Below are 16,309 nucleotides of genomic sequence, written 5' to 3'. Positions count from 1 at the left end.
CATTATCTCCTTTGACTGGTGAGTTGGTCCGTAGCTCAAATGTGACATAGTAGAGTAGAGCATTCGGGGGAGGCACAGGGGTTTTCCAGGCTCTGCACCCTTTCTCAGCCACTCCTCTTTTTAAGGCCTGTGCCTGCAAAATAGACAACAGAGAGATATCCACATCCACTTCAGGTGCAAGCACGTTAACAGCTCCTACCTTATCCAAGGAGAGTCAAGCCGCTGCCTTGCCTGCTGCATCTACTCTTAGGTTCCCTAGAGCCTTAGGAGTTGTCTCCTTAGTTTGAGCCTAGACTTGGATGATAGCTACCTGTTTGGGAAGAGCTAAAGTCTTGTACAACGGAGACAACGCTTCTGCATTCTGGATAATCCAACAAAATTTCTACCTCGCCACAAGGTTGCGAAATTGAATGAGATTCCAAAAGTGTGCCTCGAGCCGGTGTGGGCATTCACAGTCTTCCCTTCATCCAGTTTACATGCTTCAGCAAGCACCATCTGCTCTTTTTTCTCAGAAGATTTCTCAGGAGAGAGTGGTTGCAGTAGAATCACCTCGTTGTTGGTTTCCACTATATGCCTGTTTTGCTTGTCCATTTTCAGGGTATCTGGAGCCATTTTTTGAAAAACTTTAAATCTGCATTAGCAATGGGAGTTTCAACAAAATTTTCAAGACCCTTGGTCTAATTTTCGATTGACTTTAAGTCAATTTATGCATTTGATGTTCACCCTCTATTTCTATTTTCCCCTCTCCTGAATTCAGTGGAAGCAATGAGACTGGATTCAGAACTGTACATGCCCACATGTCTAATGCTAGGTTGAAGGGGGATGTCATAATTGGGGAGGCTAAGTGCTGGAGCTGAGGCAGTGGACCTTTAGAGATCCCCAAAACATTGTTTGGGCGTAATGGACAGTCTTGACTGGGCAGGTCTCTGACACCAAAAATCTACCCCCAACTTCTTGGGTGTCATGTAAAGTAGCAGTCAATTGTTTTATCTCCTATAACTCCATTTCTTTACCTCCTAGTCCTATCCTATGTTCCACCACTCCTGAAAGAAACTCTGTTGGTACATCAGATGCTCTGAAAACTGATCTGGCAAATCTGGTGTCCACAAAGCAACTCATGGCTTTACTTCCTGGGAGAGTGAGAATAGTTGGAGCAGATTGACAATCCTCCCTCAAGAAGGTTGGTGCAATTAAGGGGTTTGGGACATCCCAATTGCCAATTTCTCATTGGCTGGTAGGTCCATCCGGGACCTTTTGTGGGCGGCTTTGCGGACAATTGTGAGCAAAGTGACCCAATTGCTATCAGCTGCAGCACTTAAATTGTGCTGAACCTCTCCTCTTATTAGGGGGGCTATCACGTTTTGGGAATGACTCACAACGCGATTGATGTTCCTGCACTAAAAAGGCTTCTTGGGTCTTCATCTGTCCCTGTGTAAGTTCAACTGAACAACAGACCATCAACAAGTCACCAGCCTTTATGGTCTTAGTCCCTGGTCTGGCTAGAATCACTGCCTTCTGGATGAGTTAATGTATCCCATCTGGAAATGAGCAGCGGAGGATTCTTTTATCTCAGTCTGGTTTAAACTCATCTCCAGCCATGCAATCCAAAGTCTAATGTAAAAGTCCATCATAGTTTCTCCTTTCTTTTGTGTGATGCGGTTAAGAGTCAGAGGGCTCATGTCCAGCTGTGCCGTAGCCCAACATTGTACTCATCGCACACAAGCACTTTCTGGCTGCTCAGTACTTTCACTCTCTGGTTTCCCCACGCCACATGTATTTGTTATCAGATATTCAATCCAAGCAAGCAGTGTTAATTTCTTACATCTAATGTTATGTGCAGTCCACATAAATAACCTTATTGGCACCTGTTTCTAGTACTGCATGTGGAACCCTTCACTGAGGCAGAGAGTGTCTATATAACCCAAATCTAGAGCCCTTCACAGTAATAGACAAACTAAAACTCCAATACTTTATTAATAATGGTTACAATCTCACGGCTACACGAACAGACTCACATATATCACACACAGAGATCTCTCAGACCCCGATGGTTAAACTGACCTCTCACGGGGTCTTGGACCGATTTCAGATATACTTGGTCCAAGCGCATGAGATGAACAGGTCTTACATAGGAGTCTGGCCATCATGAGTATATGAGAGTCTGATTGGAACTGTTAGTATCAGTGCAGAGATTGATCAAAGCTCTGCCAGGTATAAGAGCCGGAGAGAGTATTGCTCAATCACCAATTACAGAGTGATGGTCGGTCGATGATTGACTTGATCACTCCTACAGGGTGATGGTCGGTAGATGATTGACCCGATCACTCCTACATAGTGATGGTCGGTAGATGATTGACCCGATCACTCGGAGTGGGTACAGCTCGATAAAACCCTATTCCTCCGGATATTTAAATTAAGTGAATACTCCCCCTCAGTGGTAAGACCAGAGGCTCATCAGTACAACTATGGAGGGGGTCTATTCACAATGTTATAGATGATAGGTCACACATCATGAATGATTACTTCATTTAGGTTCATGGTTCTTAGGTTCGACGCGTTTCCATGTCTGATGTTGACATTTTATCAGGAACCTCACAGTAATGATGTCAGTGTTGGATGGTGATATTAACAGCTACAGTATGGGGAGGTAGACACTGAGATGGCTATTAGTAATATTAAAGGGGTTGTCCCACGCCGAAACGGTTTTTTTTTTCAATAGCCCCCCCCGTTCGGCGCGAGACAAACCCGATGCATGTGTTGAAAAAAAAAAAACGGATAGTACTTACCCGAATCCCCGCGCTCCGGTGACTTCTTACTTACCTTGCGAAGATGGCCGCCGGGATCTTCACCCTTGGTGGACCGCAGGTCTTCTGTGCAGTCCATTGCCGATTCCAGCCTCCTGATTGGCTGGAATCGGCACACATGACGGGGCGGAGCTACGAGGAGCAGCTCTCCAGCACGAGCAGCCCCATTCAACACGCAGAAGACCGGACTGCACAAGCGCGTCTAATCAGGCGATTAGACGCTGAAAATTAGACGGCACCATGGAGACGAGGACGCCAGCAACGGAACAGGTAAGTGAATAACTTCTGTATGGCTCATAATTAATGCACGATGTACATTACAAAGTGCATTAATATGGCCATACAGAAGTGTATAACCCAACTTTGTTTCGCGGCACAACCCCTTTAAATACGGACTGACAGAAGCACTTGCCAGAATCCGATAGATGGCAACTGGAGGCTTATACCGAACACCACCAGAGCCAAATGGGTTTTATGTTAGCAGTGCTGAAAAGCCTGTAGGTGGCATAGTCTGGGCACGTAGTCCCGTTCTATGCACACTTCCTGTCCCGTACCTCCTGTGTTACCCCTATTCCGTTTGTTTCCTAATAAAACAAAAGACTGTATACCACATGTTATCGTCGCATTGCTGGGTTCCCCCCGTGCCCCACCGCCTGCCCCTGTACCTTCTATATCACCCCCACTCCTCATGTTTTCCAAATAATTCAATATCATATAAACTTTTGTACTGTTTGAGCTCCCCTGTGCTCTAAAAGCGCCACGGAATAGGTTAGCACTATACAAATAAAGACTATTATTTATTATTAGTATCCTAGGATGTCATTCATCGGGACCTTGAGACTTGAATTCATGTAAGTTAGCTAAGTGTTCCCTCACCATCTCTCTGCTTACAGATAGCCTGCATGCTTTTATTCCCCAATAGCACAGGGAAGATCAGTTGATGTTACATCTACTTTCTGACAGAAAACAGATACAAAATAGGGTTGAAGTATAATTCACAGAGGCAGAGGGATACAGAAATTTTTTTTAGCAAATATTCACTGGATGTATCCCCTAAAATATAACTTTTAATGATAAATATATTTAAAATTGTATTTAAGCCTCACAAAATTCGGTTAGAATACAAGAGAAAGAGCAAAGTGGAGCATCAAGGAGAGCAAGAACAGCAACTCCTGTCTACCATCAAGACAGGAGTTGCTGTTCTTGCTCTCCTCTTTCCACTCTGCTCTTTCTCTTGTATTCTAACCGAATTGGGGTTTACCCCCTTTTTCTGATTCAGGAGCATTTACCACAAATTATTGGAGCCCAGTCTCGGATTGGACATTGTTTCCAGTATATAACTGTGTTTTACTCGGCACTTTCAGTAATTTGCGCCAATCTTGACGCCTGACATTCTATAGGTGCCTTGTTTATTTAGATTAGTTCGGATTAGAAGAGCAGCGTTCTAAACTATCTCGGTTTGTTCTATTGTTAGGGAAGCTTAGGGTGTTATGCTTTTTGTCTATGGGCGACTCACTATCGGTCCATCTACCCTGACGTATAGGCACCCCCTATTGGAACATTTAACAGCATTTTTACAATCTAGGGCACTTTAATCATCATGGGTTAATTTAACCTTAGAGAGGAAAGGTAGTAGAATTATCAAGAACTACTACACCTTCATTGTCAGATGACACTATTTGGTATCAAGGTTCCTGATGAGTCTGTATGAGACAGAAACGCGTTGAACCAGTTTTGAACAAGTTTTGAATCAGTCTTGTAATTATTCTATAAGAGAGCCCAGTTTGACCATCAACTGGCATTATGTGCTCAAGAACCAGTTCTGAATCTGTTTTTGAACCGCATTATGCATGAGAACCCATCATACTCCTGATTGTGGTCCTCTGGTTGACATCTTATCGGTTGTATTAGAATCTATCGTAATTCTTGATTGGTATCCTCTGGCTGACATTCTATCGGCCACTATTGAAACAATTTCTAACCAGTCATGAATTCATTTTGTACAAGAACCCAGCAAAACCACTGACTGGTGTTTCCTTATTCAGAACTAATTTTGAACCTGTTCTCAACCTTATCATGGATAAGAACCCATCATATACTATCACTTGGGGTTCTTTGGTTGGCATCTGATCGGTTATCATCCTCTGCCCCTTATTCCTCGAACAGGGCATTTTCCCAATCAAACCTGTCTCTTATTGAGACTTTATGACATTCAAAAGATCGGTGTCTCTCGACCCTCATCAAGTCGCTTATTGTTGTGCTCCCAGTCTATTAGATAGGACTTTGTCTGGGTCGAAGTGTTCGTTCATTAGACGCTATCCATACATCACCGACTTTGGTGGAGTTTTTAGCCCCCAATCATCTTGTTCAAGAGGATATAGTCCGACACTGGCCTCGAATCACATCCAAATAAAGTTATATCCTTCTATATTATTAGTTTACCTCGGATAGGCATCAGTGTCTCGTTATTCAGCACCCCCTTGGACTACAATAGAGGGGCCAGCTTCACCCCGGTTCTTTTCCAGTATAGAACCTTTTGTTCTGTTATTGTCTGTCTTGTTTGTCTAATTTATGTGAGACTTAAATACGATTTTAAATATACTTACCATTAAAAGTTATATTTTAGGGGATACATCCAGTGAATAGATACAAAATACGACTTTAAAAGTTCGGCCTTGCCAACATCATTCTTAACCAATTCACCATTTTCATCTTGGAAGCATCTGATAGCATCTGTGACTTTTCTTTTGACCCCCAAAGTTGCAGTTATATTCTCAGACTGGCTTTTTTCTAATGACAGTTTCATATTTGCGTCCGTCTCTTTCATATCAGCAGCTACAGGAATGGATGGGAATTGGTTATCATTATGTGGAAGCACAGCCTATAAACTAACTTATGATGGTTGTATGATCAGTCGCCACTAGAGATGAGTGAACGTACTCGTTTAGGGCATTTTTGCACTCGAGCATCGCTTTTTCCGAGTAACCGGACTACTCGGGCGAAAAGATTCGGGGGCAGCCGGGGGTGAGCGGGGGGGGGGGGGAGGCAGAGGGGAGTGGGGAGAGAGCTCCCCCTTGTTCCCTCACTGATACCCCATGCTCCACCACGCCGCCCCCCGCATCTTTTTCGTCCAAGTAGTCAGTTACTTGGAAAAAGCGGTGCTCGAGTGCAAAAACACCCTAAACGAGTACGTTCGCTCATCTCTAGTCGCCACTCATCTGCACGCTGTTGTTTCCAAGTGTCGCGGCGCGATCTGCGTACTTGTAGTGTTTGCAGAGGAGATTCATCCTTTCAGCCTGGATCCTAGAAGTTCTGATTGATTCGACAAGTTTAGATCCTAAATAAGATCATTAGGTTCCACTTGAGGGAAGATGTGATTGTGAAGAACAACTTCCTACAAGTGTAGCATCACGTCTCACATGGCTGTACGCTTCCTCCTCAGTGAGGTCACAAGATTTAGACACTTTGTTACAGGCCACTCCTCACTATGTAGGAGGGGGCAGCGCAGATTGGGATAATTAGCTGTAGATTTTGTTTTAGATGTGATTCCTTTAATGTGATCTGTTAAATGGTCCTTCGGATCCCCCCAAACCATGGGAATGACAAACGACGTCTGACAGGATCCGGTAGCACACGGTGAGCGGCGTCTGACGGGATCTGGTAGCACACAATGAGCGGCGTAGGACGGGATCCAGTAGCACACAATGAGCGGCATATGACGGGATCCGGTAGCACACGATGAGCAGCATCTGACACGATCCGGTAACACACGATGAGCGGCGTCTGAAGGGATCCGGTAACACGATGAGCTGCGTCTGACGGGATCCGGTAACACACAATGAGCGGCGTCTGAAGGGATCCGGTAACACACGATGAGCGGCGTCTGAAGGGATCCGGTAACACACGATGAGCGGCGTCTGAAGGGATCCGGTAACACACGATGAGCGGCGTCTGAAGGGATCCGGTAACACACGATGAGCGGCGTCTGGCGGGATCCGGTAGCACACGATGAGCGGCGTCTGACGGGATCCGGTAGCACATGATGAGCGGAGTCTGACGGGATCTGATAGCACACGATGAGCGGCGTCTGACGGGATCCGGTAACACACGATGAGTGGCGTCGGACGGGATCCGGTAGCACATGATGAGCGGCGTCCGACGGGATCCGGTAGCACATGATGAGCGGAGTCTGACGGGATCTGGTAGCACACGATGAGCGGCGTCTGAAGGGATCTGGTAGCACACGATGAGCGGCGTCCGACGGGATCCAGTAGCACATGATGAGCGGAGTCTGACGGGATCTGGTAGCACACGATGAGCGGCGTCTAACAGGATCCGGTAAAACACGATGAGCGGCGTCTGACGGGATCCGGTAACACACGATGAGCGGCGTCTGACGGGATCCGGTAACACACGATGAGCGGCGTCTGACGGGATCCGGTAACACACGATGAGCGGCGTCTGAAGGGTTCCGGTAGCACACGATGAGCGGTGTCCGACGGGATCCGGTAGCACACGATGAGCGGCGTCTGAAGGGATCCGGTAGCACATGATGAGCGGCGTCCGACGGGATCCGGTAGCACATGAGCGGAGTCTGACGGGATCTGGTAGCACACGATGAGCGGTGTCTGACGGGATCCGGTAACACACGATGAGCGGCGTCTAACAGGATCCGGTAACACACGATGAGCGGCGTCTAACGGGATCCGGTAACACACGATGAGCGGCGTCTGACGGGATCCGGTAACACACGATGAGCGGCGTCTGAAGGGATCCGGTAACACACGATGAGCGGCGTCTAACGGGATCCGGTAACACACGATGAGCGGCGTCTAACGGGATCCGGTAACACACGATGAGCGGCGTCTAACGGGATCCGGTAACACACGATGAGCGGCGTCTGACGGGATCCGGTAACACACGATGAGCGGCGTCTGAAGGGATCCAGTAGCACACGATGAGCGGCGTCTGAAGGGATCCGGTAGCACAAGATGAGCGGCGTCTGACGGGATCCGGTAGCACATGATGAGCGGCGTCTGACGGGATCCGGTAGCACATGATGAGCGGCGTCCGACGGGATCCGGTAACACACGATGAGCGGCGTCCGACGGGATCCGGTAACACACGATGAGCGGCGTCTGAAGGGATCCAGTAGCACACGATGAGCGGCGTCTGAAGGGATCCGGTAGCACAAGATGAGCGGAGTCTGACGGGATCTGGTAGCACACGATGAGCGGCGTCTAACAGGATCCGGTAAAACACGATGAGCGGCGTCTGACGGGATCCGGTAACACACGATGAGCGGCGTCTGACGGGATCCGGTAACACACGATGAGCGGCGTCTGACGGGATCCGGTAACACACGATGAGCGGCGTCTGAAGGGTTCCGGTAGCACACGATGAGCGGTGTCCGACGGGATCCGGTAGCACACGATGAGCGGCGTCTGAAGGGATCCGGTAGCACATGATGAGCGGCGTCCGACGGGATCCGGTAGCACATGAGCGGAGTCTGACGGGATCTGGTAGCACACGATGAGCGGTGTCTGACGGGATCCGGTAACACACGATGAGCGGCGTCTAACAGGATCCGGTAACACACGATGAGCGGCGTCTGAAGGGATCCAGTAGCACACGATGAGCGGCGTCTGAAGGGATCCGGTAGCACAAGATGAGCGGCGTCTGACGGGATCCGGTAGCACATGATGAGCGGCGTCTGACGGGATCCGGTAGCACATGATGAGCGGCGTCCGACGGGATCCGGTAACACACGATGAGCGGCGTCCGACGGGATCCGGTAACATACGATGAGCGGCGTCTGAAGGGATCCGGTAGCACACGATGAGTGGCGTCTGATGGGATCCGGTAGCACACGATGAGCGGCGTCTGAAGGGATCCGGTAGCACACGATGAGCGGAGTCTGACGGGATCCGGTAGCACACGATGAGCGGCGTCTGACGGGATCCGGTAGCACACGATGAGCGGCGTCTGACGGGATCCGGTAGCACACGATGAGCGGCGTCTGACGGGATCCGGTAGCACACGATGAGGGGCGTCTGACGGGATCCGGTAGCACACGATGAGCGGCGTCTGACGGGATCCGGTAGCACACGATGAGCGGCGTCTGACGGGATCCGGTAGCACACGATGAGCGGCGTCCGACGGGATCCGGTAGCACACGATGAGCGGCGTCCGACGGGATCCGGTAGCACACGATGAGCGGCGTCTGACGGGATCCGGTAGCACACGATGAGCGGCGTCTGACGGGATCCGGTAACACACGATGAGCGGCGTCTGAAGGGATCCAGTAGCACACGATGAGCGGCGTCTGAAGGGATCCGGTAGCACACGATGAGCGGCGTCCGACGGGATCCGGTAGCACACGATGAGCGGCGTCTGAAGGGATCTGGTAGCACATGATGAGCGGCGTCCGACGGGATCCGGTAGCATATGATGAGCAGAGTCTGACGGGATCCGGTAGCACACGATGAGCGGCGTCTGACGGGATCCGGTAGCACACGATGAGCGGCGTCTAACGGGATCCGGTAACACACGATGAGCGGCATCTAACGGGATCCGGTAACACACGATGAGCGGCGTCTAACAGGATCCGGTAACACACGATGAGCGGCGTCTGACGGGATCCGGTAACACACGATGAGCGGCGTCTGAAGGGATCCAGTAGCACACGATGAGCGGCGTCTGAAGGGATCCGGTAGCAGAAGATGAGCGGCGTCTGACGGGATCCGGTAGCACATGATGAGCGGCGTCTGACGGGATCCGGTAGCACATGATGAGCGGCGTCCGACGGGATCCGGTAACACACGATGAGCGGCGTCCGACGGGATCCGGTAACACACGATGAGCGGCGTCTGAAGGGATCCGGTAGCACACGATGAGTGGCGTCTGATGGGATCCGGTAGCACACGATGAGCGGCGTCTGAAGGGATCCGGTAGCACACGATGAGCGGAGTCTGACGGGATCCGGTAGCACACGATGAGCGGCGTCTGACGGGATCCGGTAGCACACGATGAGCGGCGTCTGACGGGATCCGGTAGCACACGATGAGCGGCGTCTGACGGGATCCGGTAGCACACGATGAGCGGCGTCTGACGGGATCCGGTAGCACACGATGAGGGGCGTCTGACGGGATCCGGTAGCACACGATGAGCGGCGTCCGACGGGATCCGGTAGCACACGATGAGCGGCGTCCGACGGGATCCGGTAGCACACGATGAGCGGCGTCCGACGGGATCCGGTAGCACACGATGAGCGGCGTCCGACGGGATCCGGTAGCACACGATGAGCGGCGTCCGACGGGATCCGGTAGCACACGATGAGCGGCGTCCGACGGGATCCGGTAGCACACGATGAGCGGCGTCTGACGGGATCCGGTAGCACACGATGAGCGGCGTCTGACGGGATCCGGTAGCACACGATGAGCGGCGTCTGACGGGATCAGGTAGCACACGATGAGCGGCGTCTGACGGGATCCGGTAGCACTTGATGAGCGGCGTCTGACGGGATCCGGTAGCACACGATGAGCGGCGTCTGACGGGATCCGGTAGCACACGATGAGCGGCGTCTGACGGGATCCGGTAGCACACGATGAGCGGCGTCTGACGGGATCCGGTAGCACACGATGAGCGGCGTCTGACGGGATCCGGTAGCACACGATGAGCGGCGTCTGACGGGATCCGGTAGCACACGATGAGCGGCGTCTGATGGGATCCGGTAGCACACGATGAGCGGCGTCTGATGGGATCCGGTAGCACACGATGAGCGGCGTCTGACGGGATCTGGTAGCACACGATGAGCGGCGTCTGACGGGATCCGGTAGCACACGATGAGCGGCGTCTGACGGGATCAGGTAGCACACGATGAGCGGCGTCTGATGGGATCCGGTAGCACACGATGAGCGGCGTCTGATGGGATCCGGTAGCACACGATGAGCGGCGTCTGACGGGATCCGGTAGCACACGATGAGCGGCGTCTGACGGGATCTGGTAGCACACGATGAGCGGCGCAGACGTTGGCAGGTCCCTTCAGTATCACCAGCTGTACACTAAATCTTCCCGTCGATCAGCTTTCCGGTACACTGGATGTCACATGATGCGGACCTCCATGAGGAATCATCTTATAAATCCTGAAATTTGTCACAAAAATCAAAAAATTTTGACAACAGAATTGAAATCAGGAGAAGAAAAAGAAGTAGAATCACCGGGAAACCACGTGGCCCATCATGTGACCAGTGGGCGGAGCTCATCTGTATGAAGGACCTGTGATGACATCACCATCATGTGATAAGGAGGCGTGGCTCATCAGTGGAGACAAAGAGAAGTGATGAAGGACCTGTGATGACATCACCGTCATATGACCAGTGGGCGGAGCTCATCTGTATGATGAGTAGTAGTGATGAAGGACCTGTGTTGACATCCCCGTCATGTGCCAAGTGGGCGGAGCTCATCAGTATAATAAGCAGTAGTGATAAAGGACCTGTGATGATATCACTGTCATGTGACCAGTAGGGATAAACAGTAGTGATGAAGGACCTGTGATGACATCCCATCATATGACCAGTGGGCGGAGCTCATCAGTATAATAAGCAGTAGTGATGAAGGACCTGTGATGACATCACTGTCATGTGACCAGTAGGGATAAACAGTAGTGATGAAGGACCTGTGATGACATCCCATCATATGACCAGTGGGCGGAGCTCATCAGTATAATAAGCAGTAGTGATGAAGGACCTGTGATGACACCCCATGATGTGCCCAGCAGGCGGAGCTCCGCAGTATAATGAACAGTAATGATGAAGGACCTGTAGGGATAAGTAGTAGTGATGAAGGACCTGTGATGACATCCCGTCATGTGACCAGCAGGCGGAGCTCCGCAGTATAATAAACAGTAGTGATGAAGGACCTGTGATGACATCCCATCATGTGACCAGCAGGCGGAGCTCATCAGTATAATAAGCAGTAGTGATGAAGGACCTGTGATGACACCCCATGATGTGCCCAGCAGGCGGAGCTCCGCAGTATAATGAACAGTAATGATGAAGGACCTGTAGGGATAGCATATTAGTAGTTTACGCTTCAGTTATTCCTGCTGCCGATTCCAGCCAATGAGGTGGCTGGAATCGGCACCATGTGACTTCCCATTGTGCACGAGCAGTACAGTTCAGCTGCCGTGCACGATGAGAGCTGTGCCCGCGCCTCACGTGACCGGTGACGTCACCGGTACTTGAATTTGCCCGCGAATTCCGAGTCCTGGCATCTACAGAGGAAGCTGATGGTTGGAGCCTTTTATACTACTTACAACGTGGGAGAGGAAGATTAATGCGCTGTGTGGTGAGTACCTACCTGAGATTAATGCGCTGAGTACCTACCTGAGATTAATGCGCTGTGTGGTGAGTACCTACCTGAGATTAATGCGCTGTGTGCTGAGTACCTACCTGAGATTAATGCGCTGTGTGCTGAGTACCTACCTGAGATTAATGCGCTGTGTGGTGAGTACCTACCTGAGATTAATGCGTTGTGTGGTGAGTACCTACCTGAGATTAATGCGTTGTGTGGTGAGTACCTACCTGAGATTAATGCGCTGTGTGGTGAGTACCTACCTGAGATTAATGCGCTGTGTGGTGAGTACCTACCTGGGATTAATGCGTTGTGTGGTGAGTACCTACCTGAGATTAATGCGCTGTGTGGTGAGTACCTACCTGAGATTAATGCGTTGTGTGGTGAGTACCTACCTGAGATTAATGCGTTGTGTGGTGAGTACCTACCTGAGATTAATGCGCTGTGTGGTGAGTACCTACCTGGGATTAATGCGTTGTGTGCTGAGTACCTACCTGAGATTAATGCGCTGTGTGGTGAGTACCTACCTGAGATTAATGCGCTGTGTGGTGAGTACCTACCTGAGATTAATGCGTTGTGTGGTGAGTACCTACCTGAGATTAATGCGCTGTGTGGTGAGTACCTACCTGAGATTAATGCGCTGTGTGGTGAGTACCTACCTGAGATTAATGCGCTGTGTGGTGAGTACCTACCTGAGATTAATGCGCTGTGTGGTGAGTACCTACCTGAGATTAATGCGCTGTGTGCTGAGTACCTACCTGAGATTAATGCGCTGTGTGCTGAGTACCTACCTGAGATTAATGCGCTGTGTGCTGAGTACCTACCTGAGATTAATGCGCTGTGTGGTGAGTACCTACCTGAGATTAATGCGCTGTGTGGTGAGTACCTACCTGAGATTAATGCGCTGTGTGGTGAGTACCTACCTGAGATTAATGCGCTGTGTGGTGAGTACCTACCTGAGATTAATGCGCTGTGTGGTGAGTACCTACCTGAGATTAATGCGCTGTGTGGTGAGTACCTACCTGAGATTAATGCGCTGTGTGGTGAGTACCTACCTGAGATTAATGCGCTGTGTGGTGAGTACCTACCTGAGATTAATGCGCTGTGTGGTGAGTACCTACCTGAGATTAATGCGCTGTGTGCTGAGTACCTACCTGAGATTAATGCGCTGTGTGCTGAGTACCTACCTGAGATTTATGCGCTGTGCGCTACGTGTGGTGAATACCTACCTGAGATTAATGCGCTGTGTGCTGAGTACCTACCTGGGATTAATGCGCTGTGTGGTGAGTACCTACCTGAGATTAATTCGCTGTGCGCTACGTCTGGTGAGTACCTACCTGGGATTGATGCGCTGTGCGGTACGTGTGGTGAGTACCTACCTGGGATTAATTCGCTGTGCGCTACGTCTGGTGAGTACGTCACCTGAGATTTGCGCGACGCCACCTGACGAAACCTGTCTTTTTTGGCAGATTTGTGCGTTACGTGGGGAGACGCGGCCACCCGAGATTTGTGAGCTTTTTTGCAAACTTGCGTGTGGAGATGATCCTGACGTTTGGACGCGTTTTGAGAAGAATTTCGCTTCGCTTGCACACAAGCTGACATAACTCGTCGAGGTAAGATGCTGCATCTGCTAAAATTTTCATTGCGTGCATCTGCTCATACGTGCTTATTTTGCGCATATTTGCAGGTTTTCACGTGTGTGTGTGTGTGTGTGTGTATAAATAATATATATAAAAATACGATTCTTGATTCTTCTGACCAGGTTGGGGGAGTAGTGGTCAATGTAAGTGGGTGGAGCGGATCTAGGGATCAGTAATACTGGTGTGATGTGACTGTTAACCTGCTGATTTTTCGTCATTTCCTGCAGATCTGACGTCCTTGAGAATGGGAAGGCTGTCCGACAGGGAAGAGACCCTCGACGTTCAGCAATCTTGAACCCCTTCGTTTTATGGACTGCTTTTTGCCGGTGACTCACCTTTTTTTTTGGGGGGGGGGGGGGGGGGGGTATTTTTGGATAGACTAAGCTTTTATTTATTTTCTTGCAAACTTTTTTCTTTCTTCTTTACAGGTTATCTAAGGTATTTCAAGATTACCACACTGCGTTTGCTCACAATCATTGTTGAAGCAGCAGAGACTGACGGTCCTAGATGTTGGCTCAGTAGGACGCTTTCAAGATGGGCATGTTTGCAAATCGAAGTGATTCTTACATTGTTTTTTCTGTGCCTTGTTGTACTTCGTTTAAGTGGTAACAATGGGCAGTTAGAAGTTGGGTATATTTATTAAAATTAATATTGACAGTTTTGAAGACATTGTAATTTTTTAACATTTGCAAATGTTATATCTCATATGTGCAGCATACTCTACAAATCCTTGCCAACATATATTTCCATCTGTTCACTTTATTCTGGACACACATTTGCAAAAACATCCTTTGTTTGGAACCATTTTGGAGACATTCAAGTTGAACCTCATTTTGCTAAACCCTTTTTCCTCCACCGAGCCAAGATTGCAAAGGCTCGTGGGTGTCAGAATACATACCCCCTAAAATGACCCTATTTTACAAAGTACACCCCTTTGTGTTCACTGAGGGGTGTCAGGAGTATTTAGATCTCACATTTTCAGGAATTAATGGAATTATGATTAAAAAAAAATTATAATAAGGCTTTATTTCGGCTAATGTGCTATTCTAAGTTTTTTTTCCACCAAAAATCATCATTTTCATGTGCACTGACACCCCAAAATGGATACCCCTGTTTGTATTGTTTTCAGAAATGTACCCATTGTGGCCCTAATGTTATGTTAGTATGCACAAATGGGACCCAAAATGTAATCAGTACTATGTGGCTTTCTGAACAGACTGTTATGATCGTGTGGGCAGATTTAGCAGACTGCCAACACCATCGTGACCAAAGGACTAGTAGTCTAGTAGTATACATGCACACAGGAAGCACAGGAGATTCACATGGAATCCATGCCACTGACCCTGTGCTAAAAGGGGGGGGGGGGGTCGACAGTGGCCCAACCTAAGCATAGACATCGCCCAAATAAGAGGGCGGCCCAGTGGTGTTCGGAACTGGGCCATAGCTGATCTTAGGAGCCACAGAACAGGACACACGCATGGCATATAACAGAGACAGAACAGAATACACAGAGATAGAAAACACTGCATACAGAAGCCAAAAATGCAACCACTACTAACAGATAGGCTGATTATAAAGAACAGGTATTACTTGACATTTTAGACAAAACGTGAAGCTAGCGGGCGAACTTCTAAGCTCCTGGTTATACCGCTAGTCCCCACACTAACCATGAGTCCAGGAGACCCGGACAATACTGCCCACTTGGCCTGTAGCAGCAGCCACAATGCATACTCGAGTATAGCCGATCCCAGTGTTAGCCGAGGTACCTAATATTACCCCTTGCCTTATACTCAAGTCAATAATTGACCCCAGGTTTTTGGGGTAAAAGTTGGTACCTTGGCTTATACTCAGGTCGGCTTAGACTGAAGTATATCTGATTACATACAAAAACCTAATGAAATAACAGCAATCGTTGCATGCAAAGCATTAACCCTTTCCAAGCCATTTATTTTTTCTCACCCATTCTCCCCAGCTCCAAATAAATTGGTTCTGGGGAGAATGGGTGAGAAAAAATACATTTTCCCTGCACCCTCCTGATCTGACAGAGTTCAGGAGGGTGCAGGGAGGGACCTGCTTACCTGTCCGGCGTCTTCCGTACTCCTTCTGCCTCCCGGCTCGGCGATCATGTGACTGCTGGGGTCAGGTAACACCGGCGGTCACATGATCGCCGGCCAGAATCTATGCATTACATAGCGCTAAGTAATGTGTAAAGGAGAAGGCAGAAAGGATTAAAATCCCTTTCTGCCTTCTCCTCGGGAGTCCTCGATGAGGACCAGTGCAGGAGTGCATCTGCCCCCGATGTGCCTGACGATCGGGTGCAGATCCACTCCTGCACTGCAGTGTCGGGCCTGCCCCGACATTGGAGGGAAATTATGATGTCGGGGCAGGGCCGACATTGGACTGGAAAGGGTTAACAGCGGGAATCTGTTGTCTCACCCATCCCCTCTGGCTGTGGGAGGCCAACTGTCATTAGCAACAGTCTTCAGCAGTAGATGGTGTGGGCTCAGATCT

At 49.7% G+C, this 16,309-nt stretch overlaps 1 protein-coding gene and 1 long non-coding RNA gene across 2 annotated transcripts in view; one reads left to right on the top strand and one right to left on the bottom strand.

The window, feature by feature from the left end:
* The window catches only part of LOC136617429 (zinc finger protein 300-like), a 1,148,901-nt gene that overhangs the window by 570,325 nt on the left and 562,267 nt on the right, over nt 1–16,309 (bottom strand). The window lies entirely within an intron of this gene.
* Nucleotides 13,651–14,449, top strand: LOC136618122 (uncharacterized). Its single transcript, XR_010790985.1, has 3 exons — nt 13,651–13,771; nt 14,026–14,124; nt 14,227–14,449. It is a non-coding gene; the product is annotated as an uncharacterized lncRNA (long non-coding RNA).

The sequence above is a fragment of the Eleutherodactylus coqui genome, chromosome 1, assembly GCF_035609145.1.
Source record: "Eleutherodactylus coqui strain aEleCoq1 chromosome 1, aEleCoq1.hap1, whole genome shotgun sequence".
NCBI classification, from domain to species: domain Eukaryota; kingdom Metazoa; phylum Chordata; class Amphibia; order Anura; family Eleutherodactylidae; genus Eleutherodactylus; species Eleutherodactylus coqui.
This window is presented reverse-complemented; position numbering and strand designations above follow the sequence as displayed.